This window comes from Lolium rigidum, chromosome 1 (assembly GCF_022539505.1).
Source record: "Lolium rigidum isolate FL_2022 chromosome 1, APGP_CSIRO_Lrig_0.1, whole genome shotgun sequence".
NCBI classification, from domain to species: Eukaryota; Viridiplantae; Streptophyta; class Magnoliopsida; order Poales; family Poaceae; genus Lolium; species Lolium rigidum.
In genome coordinates, this window is record NC_061508.1 from 203117723 (window position 1) to 203126007 (window position 8285).

Below are 8285 nucleotides of genomic sequence, written 5' to 3' on the forward strand. Positions count from 1 at the left end.
AGCATGTTGGGTGAACAAATTACAGTCGGGCAATTGACAAATAGAGAGGGCATAACAATGCACATACATGACATGATAAATATAGTGAGATTTAATTGGGCATTACGACAAAGTACATAGACCGCCATCCAACTGCATCTATGCCTAAAAAGTCCACCTTCAGGTTATCGTCCGAACCCCTTCCAGTATTAAGTTGCAAAGCAACAGACAATTGCATTAAGTATGGTGCGTAATGTAATCAATAACTACATCCTCGAACATAGCATCAATGTTTTATCCCTAGTGGCAACAGCACAACACAACCTTAGAACTTTCTGTCACTGTCCCAGGTGTCAATGCAGGCATGAACCCACTATCGAGCATAAATACTCCCTCTTGGAGTTAAGAGCAAAAACTTGGCCAGAGCCTCTACTAATAACGGAGAGCATGCAAGATCATAAACAACACATAGGTAATAACTTGATAATTAACATAACATGGTATTCTCTATCCATCGGATCCCGACAAACACAACATATAGCATTACAGATAGATGATCTTGATCATTTTAGGCAGCTCACAAGATCCATCAATGAAGCACAATGAGGAGAAGACAACCATCTAGCTACTGCTATGGACCCATAGTCCAGGGGTGAACTACTCACTCATCACTCCGGAGGCGACCATGGCGGTGTAGAGTCCTCCGGGAGATGAATCCCCTCTCCGGCAGGGTGCCGGAGGAGATCTCCAGAATCCCCCGAGATGGGATTGGCGGCGGCGGCGTCTCTAGAAGGTTTTCCGTATCGTGGTTCTTCGCATCAGGGGTTTCGCGACGGAGGCTTTAAGTAGGCGGAAGGGCAACGTGGGTGGCCACACGAGGGGCCCACGCTATAGGTCGGCGCGGCCAGGGCTTGGGCCGCGCCGCCTATAGTCCGGCCACCTCGTGGCCCCACTTCGACTCCTCTTCGGTGTTCCGGAAGCTTCGTGGCAAAATAGGACCCCGGGTCTTGATTTCGTCCAATTCCGAGAATATTTCGTTACTAGGATTTCCGAAACCAAAAACAGCAGAAAACAGACAACTGGCTCTTCGGCATCTTGTTAATAGGTTAGTTCCAGAAAATGCACGAATATGACATAAAGTGTGCATAAAACATGTAGGTATCATCAATAATATGGCATGGATCATAAGAAATTATCGATACGTCGGAGACGTATCAAGCAACAATGAGTACGATCAAAAAAAAACTGTGATATGTCATACAAGAAAATAGGCCTACTATAGAACACTGCATTTCCAATAAAAACCTGTCATGTAATCCGCTCCTAAATCCAGTTGAGAGAGAGAGAGAGAGGAGAGAGCGATGTAGGTACCAAATCGTCCCACCCTGCTTCAAGTCGACGCAGCAGTCAACACCAGTGTAGTTGCCGATGAAAAGAGGTCGCGGTATGACCTCTAGCTAGTCGAAAAGGGGATTGGGGTGGTGCGAACTCCTCTTCTCCTCTTTTCCCTTTTTCTTATTATTTAAACAGTAAAGCAAAATAAGTTGCAGTATATGTAAGTTGTTTTGTACCTCTCCTCAAACAGAAAACATGGGGAAATGTACATATTCCCGTATAACTGAAGCCCGAAATGATACTGACAAAACAAACAAAAAATAGCTATACCTATTCAATGAGTTTGAACCAAGCTTTTAGTTTTCTTGAATATTCAACTGCTAGATCTGTCAAAGCTCATAAGCCTAAATCTCAACCCCTCCATATGCATGGTAGTAGTTTATAAATTAAGATTTGGATCAGGAGTGCAAAACTAAAGGCACCTGAGCCATGCACTATCTCATACCTAATAAGCAAAATGGATTGTCTACATCATAGGCACCTTAGCCATGCAGTACTATCTCATATAGTGGCATTTTAGGCCACATGAGCATCCTAATGTTCCAGAAAAAGGATACATTGTCTAGGGAAAAGTATTTAATGTCTAGGTAATGTTCCAGAAAACTATTTAATGCCTAGGTAAGCAATTTTAGGGAAAATCTCAAAGGACATTCAAGGGGAAATAAAATCAGTTCTTCATTGCTACATATTGCACCATTTTTATGGAACTGTTTTTTAGAATATTACTTTTCAGATCAGGCACCATATTGCACTGCAACACTCATAATTCTCTGTTTGAATACTGCATCCAAATTTTAGTAACGAAGAGCAATAATTTTCAACATGTGAGCATCATTAGGCAAGAAACCCAGTTAACAAATATTTGTTTCAACTCTTATTTATCTCAATCACTCATGTTTATTTCAGAACCCAGCTAACAAATATCTATTTATTAGGCAAGCAACCTGGTTAATTCATTGTACACTGCTATACCTGTGGGGTAGTAGTTGGATGGTTTTCCAATCTCTAGCGACATTTCAAAATGTGAAATAGGACCAAACAATGTACTGTGTTACATGCTTTCTTTTCGGCATGAATAAACCCTTTAATTCTGCAGATAAAGCATCCAACGGAGGGAATCCAATTGGCTAAATAAATGTATGGAAGAAGGGAGTGCAAAATTGAAGGCATCTGTGCAATTCGCTACCACTGCTGAACTCTCTGCTCTAACTCTGGAACCCCGCACCCATGAAGAAAACAAACCAAGATATCAACCAAAACTTCTAATGGCATAAGCCCAAATGCATAGCATCCACAAGATGCCAAAGCAAAAAAAAACACAATAGCTATATTGCCTGATCTGTAACAAAGGAAGTAAGCTTGCCAAGAAATTCAAAAACATATTAATGCCAAAGAAAAATCACACTATGGCATCGAATTGTTTGACTTAAATATACAAAAACAACAACAGCATTATAACTCCCTTGATTATAAAATGTAGCGTGTAGTTGTATTTTGTATGGAAGCATTCTCACCTCAAATGGAGCAAGGGAAAACCATCACAGTTCACGACAGAGGCAGAGCTGCCCAAGAAGGTAACTGCAATACAGCAACTGTAACCTGTACACGAGTAGGTGTTTAAGTCAGCCATCTATCAGTTAGCTTCAGTTCTTTATATTACATGAGTAGTTGTTTCTTAACATCGTGATCATGTTCAACAAGAATCGCAAAACACATATCCAGATGCAAAAAAAATTGACAGTTTCAAGATATTGTGCGAACTCAAGGGCTACGTTATTACGATGTGGGGAATTTACATGCCTGGCTTATGTTGAAATCAAAAAATATGCAAAAAAAAAAGACAAACCTCAGTTGAGGGAGGATGAGAACCATATACTGTGGTTATTTATTTGCAGTTCTTGCCCAACTTTCGAGGATTCCATAGCCTGATGAGAGGGTGCACATATTTGAGAAATAGCATATGGAGTTGGACAGAGTACATGAGAATAAACATGAAAAGAGAGAAGAGGATGAGCATACCTGGGGCAGCGACGGAGTCCACAAAGGCCAACGGCGGTTGTTGTCACTCTCGGTGTATCTCCTGGACATCCAAACTCTATCTGTGAAATAAAATAAAATTTGGGAGGAAGGAATCAGAAGGAGTCAGTAAAAATAAAGAGAAGATGATGCTCCCACAGGGAGAGAAGGAGGTCAACTGCGTCCGCCTCCGTCGCGCTCGTCGGTCATCCTCCACGCCACCGCCCATCTCGCGGAGGCGCGCTAGCACCTGCTCCCGCCCGACACTGCATCATCCAAATCATCCAATATTAGGCCTGACTATGCAACACGATAGATGAATCCACCACATAACATTAGACAAATAATGATGATGCAACAAAATCTCTAAATGAGCCACAATCCCGTTATTTCAACTAAATCTAATTCTTATAGTAATCAGGGAGTCATGGACTTTAATTTATAAACTTTAATAATCCAATTCTGCAACCAACCTATCTTCGGAAAATCGCCCACTTTATCACATAAGCATTGAGACACAATCCAGCTAAATCTAGAAGAGATAAAATTAGTACCACATGCCACTTTGTGCTCATTAGAGCTGAATAGATTCAGCTCACAAGCTTGTAAGCTATGATATAAACTTCATGGACATAAAGGCATTTTTGCATCTAAAGAGAAAAATGGAGCATGTACGGATACAGTTTGATAAGCAATATGATAATATTCAGTTCTTCTTAGAATTAACACAGTTAGACCAGATTGTAGTACTATCATATAAGCCTCCAAAGACGGTACATGTCGACAATAAAATATGGATGGTACTAAGTGTTCACCAAACCATTCATGTTTCCTCAATTGCTATTTTCTCTGCTACCGAGATCAAAGTAAAGAAAACAATTGTATTTAGTCCAGGTGGAACATGCTATTATTATGAGAATAACACACAAGCAGAAGACAAATCCATGAGTATATATGCTCTACATTCTAGTACACGCCTATAAAAATGCTGATGCTTTCTCATCAGGATTTAGGACCTTCTTCCTACATGCTCAATTAAATATTTCTGTTTTCCACGGTTGCATAATGCAGCCTCACACAAAAGTACTACCACTGCAAACTATTCACCCAGATGCCACTATACCTGCAAAATCTCAAGGTCTTTCATCAACTCGGGTGTGTTGCTCGGCACTGGCATGTCGAACCTGCAAACCGACCGTAAGAACCCATACAAGAAACAATAGCAAGATTCTAAGTCGGTGAAGCATCTCCAGTAGGAACCTGACAGGGAGGTTGAAGAAATCTGGTCAAGGCGGTGACGCACTCTGGCCCTGCTCTACCCATGAAAACACAACAGAAATTATATTATAGGCAGTAAAGTTCAGAATTACAACCAGAACGAGTACAACATGGAGATGCTTCATGGCAGCCCTCATGTAAGCATATGGTCAACAGAAACATGGTGGTATTATTGACCAGAGAAGCTCTTAATGAAGCAAAACACCATACCCGTATAACATGTATAAGCATCATTTAACTTTACGAGTCACAAAATCAAGCCCATTGGTATTTTTCTTAGGTTAGAGCCATGATGACTATCGATCATACCAGATTCAAATCAGGCCAAACACTGTACCAGGCTAATATGTTTCTCATTACGTATTATACATACTATTAAGCACTATCAAGCAAGGCAGTGCCAAAATAATTAAGATGGGTGCTTTTATAAATGCTTTGAAAACCTTGAAACTAACAAAGGATCAAATAACATTTTTATTTAGGTCACAAATATGCCATGACCTCGTCATCTCCACGGCTGACAGGTCGAGTAAACTGGCATACCTCAAGCTGCTGCTCCTGGCCGCAAGGCTGGCAGTGCCAAAATAATTAAGATGGGTGCTTTTATAAATGCTTTGAAAACCTTGAAACTAACCAAGGATCAAACAACATTTTTATTTAGGTCACAAATATGCCATGACCTCGTCATCTCCACGGCTGACAGGTCGAGTAAACTGGCATACCTCAAGCTGCTGCTCCTGGCCGCAAGGCTGATGGGGGATAGGAAGCGCCACAGAAGAGACCGTCATCGCCATGCTCCGGGTTGGGGTAGAACAGGACACGAATGCTGACACCAGGCCCCTTGTCCCGTGTTGTCCCCTTCTGCTAATTCCCAAGCAAGTGAATAAAAGTTAGTTTGTGCATGTCACTCGGATTCCAGATTTTTACTCAACAAGGTTAGGTGCTACAACATGCTATTGACCAAATACAAGATAAAAATTAAAAATAAATTGAGAAACAAATTTGGCATAACCTACCTCTGAGCAAAATAGGGAGCAAACAATTCAGCAATTGCATGAGCTAGTGCTAGCTGCCCAAAATTTAGGATGCCTAGAGAATATAATTAGGCTAGTGGAACCTCTTAATTAAGCTCTTACCATGATTGCAGCTTTGGCTGCACACCTATGAAACGCCAGCACGCAGAACCAAAACACAACTCAAGCAAACCAACAGAGAAACGACAAACCTGCACCAATAGATCAATAAGTGTTAGAACAGATCCTTTTGCTAAATCTTTTTAGTAGTGCATCTACACTCTTGAAGTACATCAACAACCTCCAGATCCATACATCACACTAACAACCTCTAATGCCCTCAACTGCAAAAACAATTATTCAGAGAAAGGGATGGATGGGATGGACGGGATCACAAAATGGAGTACAGATTTCTAGTGCTCACCAGTGTGTAGCTCTAGATCGACGGCCACTCGTGGATGGGAGGAGGGCGGAGAAGGCGGTTAGCTGCTCATGGCATAACCTACCTCTGAGCAAAATAGGGAGAAACTCCTGCCGCGATTCTTGACGTGGCATCGCCGCAGCGGCGTTGCCCGGCGACCACCTCCTCACCGCCGGCCAGCCCCGTCTGCTCGCCGCTCAACTGCGCCGGCGAGCTCTCGGAAGACGACGAGCAACGGTGGTGGCTCCGCCAGGAGGATGCGCGGGGAGGCCGAGGTCGCCGATGCGCGGCGGCCGCCGGTCTCCCAGCTCCCTCCTCTTGAGGCGGCCGCCCCCACTCCGGCCCGTCTATGTCCGTGACCGTCGCCTCCGGTCGCCGCCGCCACCGCCGCCTCCGGTCGTCGCGGATTCCCCCCACGTCGGCCCGTCCCTGGACGCGCCCGGCGCCTCCGGTCGCCGCCGCCACCGCCGCCTCCGGTCGTCGCGGATCCGCCCCGCGTCGGCCTGTCCCTGGCCGCGCCCGGCGCCTCCGGTCGCCGCCGCCACCGCCGCCTCCGGTCGTCGCGGATCCGCCCCACGTCGGCCCGTCCCTGGCCGCGCCCGGCGCCTCCGATCGCCGCCGCCACCGCCGCCTCCGGTCGTCGCGGATCCGCCCCGCGTCGGCCCGTCCCTGGCCACGCCCGGCGCCTCCGGTCGCCGCCGCCATCTACCCTCCTTGATCTTGCCGCACGTTTTCTGCCGCTGCTACGGCCGCGTCCAGGCGGAAGGTGGAGGTCGGCCAAGGAGAGGCGGCGGAGGGAGGTGGGGATGAGGATTGGGCAGATGGGAGGGGAGATGGGGATTGGCCAGCTAGGGTTTTTACCGCACCAATCGAGACGAGGCGTTGTCCACCCACTCCCACGAGAAAATAGCCAAAGCACGCGACGCGGACGAGCAGCATCGCTCCCTCTGCTCGGTGGATCCCGCGTGTACTCGGTCCCATGCGTCATGGACTTGCTTGGAGGATGAACAAGTGAGTAGAAAAGTCAGCGATCGAACGGCTGTGATGAAAAGTGGGACTTGAGAGTTACTGTTGCAACCTGATTGGACGACCCAGATTCGTTTGCCCCTTTGAGATGGCCTGGTTGAGAGGGTAGTGTTTCAACATTTATAGGAGAAATGAAAGAAAGAAATATTAAATATCAATTCCCTCTTAAGAAAGGTATGGAACACTTCCCTAGAAAGAGAATGAAGATGCCTTTTGATTCTATTATTAGAACAAATTATGATGTTGATGCTTCTTCTCTTTATGTTACTTGATTTTCACTTTCTGCGCCTAGCTGAAAGGCGTTAAAGAAAAGCGCTTATGGGAGACAACCCATTATTTTATTTCTGCAATTTTTGTTTTATATTTGAGTCAAGGTGCTTGTTACTACTGTAGCAATACCTTTGTATCTTTATTTTATTGCATTGTTGTTCCAAGTAAAGTCTTTGATAGAAAGTTGATACTAGATTTGGATTTTTGCGCAGAAACATATTTTTAGCTGTCACGAATTTGAGCTGTACTCTCTGTAGAAAAATCGTAAAATCTTGAAACAATTCATGAGTAATCCTCAGATATGTACGCAACTTTCATTAAATTGGAGCTTTTCCATCTGAGCATGTTAAGTGCCTCGAAAAAAATCGTCTTGACGGACTGTTCTATTTTGACAGATTCTGCCTTTTATTTCGCATTGCCTCTTATACTGTGTTTGAGTGGGTTTCTTTGCTCCATTAAATTTCAGTAACCTTGGGAAATGTCCAGAAGTGTTGGGAATGATTGTGTCCATGCTGAACATGTGAATTTTTGATTATGCACTAACCCTCTAATGAGATTGCTTTCAGTTTGGTGTGAAGGAAGTCTTCAAGGATCAAGAGAGGAGGATGATATAATATGATCAAGAAGAGTGAAAAGTCTAAGCTTGGGGATGCCCCCGTGGTTCATCCCTGCATATTTCGAGAAGACTTAAGCGTCTGAGCTTGAGGATGCCCAAGGCATCCCTTCTTCATCAACATCTTATCAGGTCACCTCTAGTGAAAATTATATTTTAATTCTGTGCTTTATTTGGAGCGTCTGTGTGCTTTTATTTTCGTTTTGTTATTTTCATTCTCTGAATAAATCGGATCCTAACATGCTTGTGTGGGAGAGAGACACGCTCCGCTTTT

The 8285-nt window shown here is 44.3% G+C and overlaps 1 long non-coding RNA gene across 1 annotated transcript; it reads right to left on the reverse strand.

The window, feature by feature from the left end:
* Positions 1–3475: 3475 nt before the first annotated feature.
* Positions 3476–6402, reverse strand: LOC124682992. The gene is made up of 3 exons (XR_006996522.1): positions 6106–6402; positions 5805–5893; positions 3476–3656 (listed from the first exon to the last, which is right to left on the reverse strand). It is a non-coding gene; the product is annotated as an uncharacterized LOC124682992 (long non-coding RNA).
* Positions 6403–8285: the final 1883 nt, after the last annotated feature.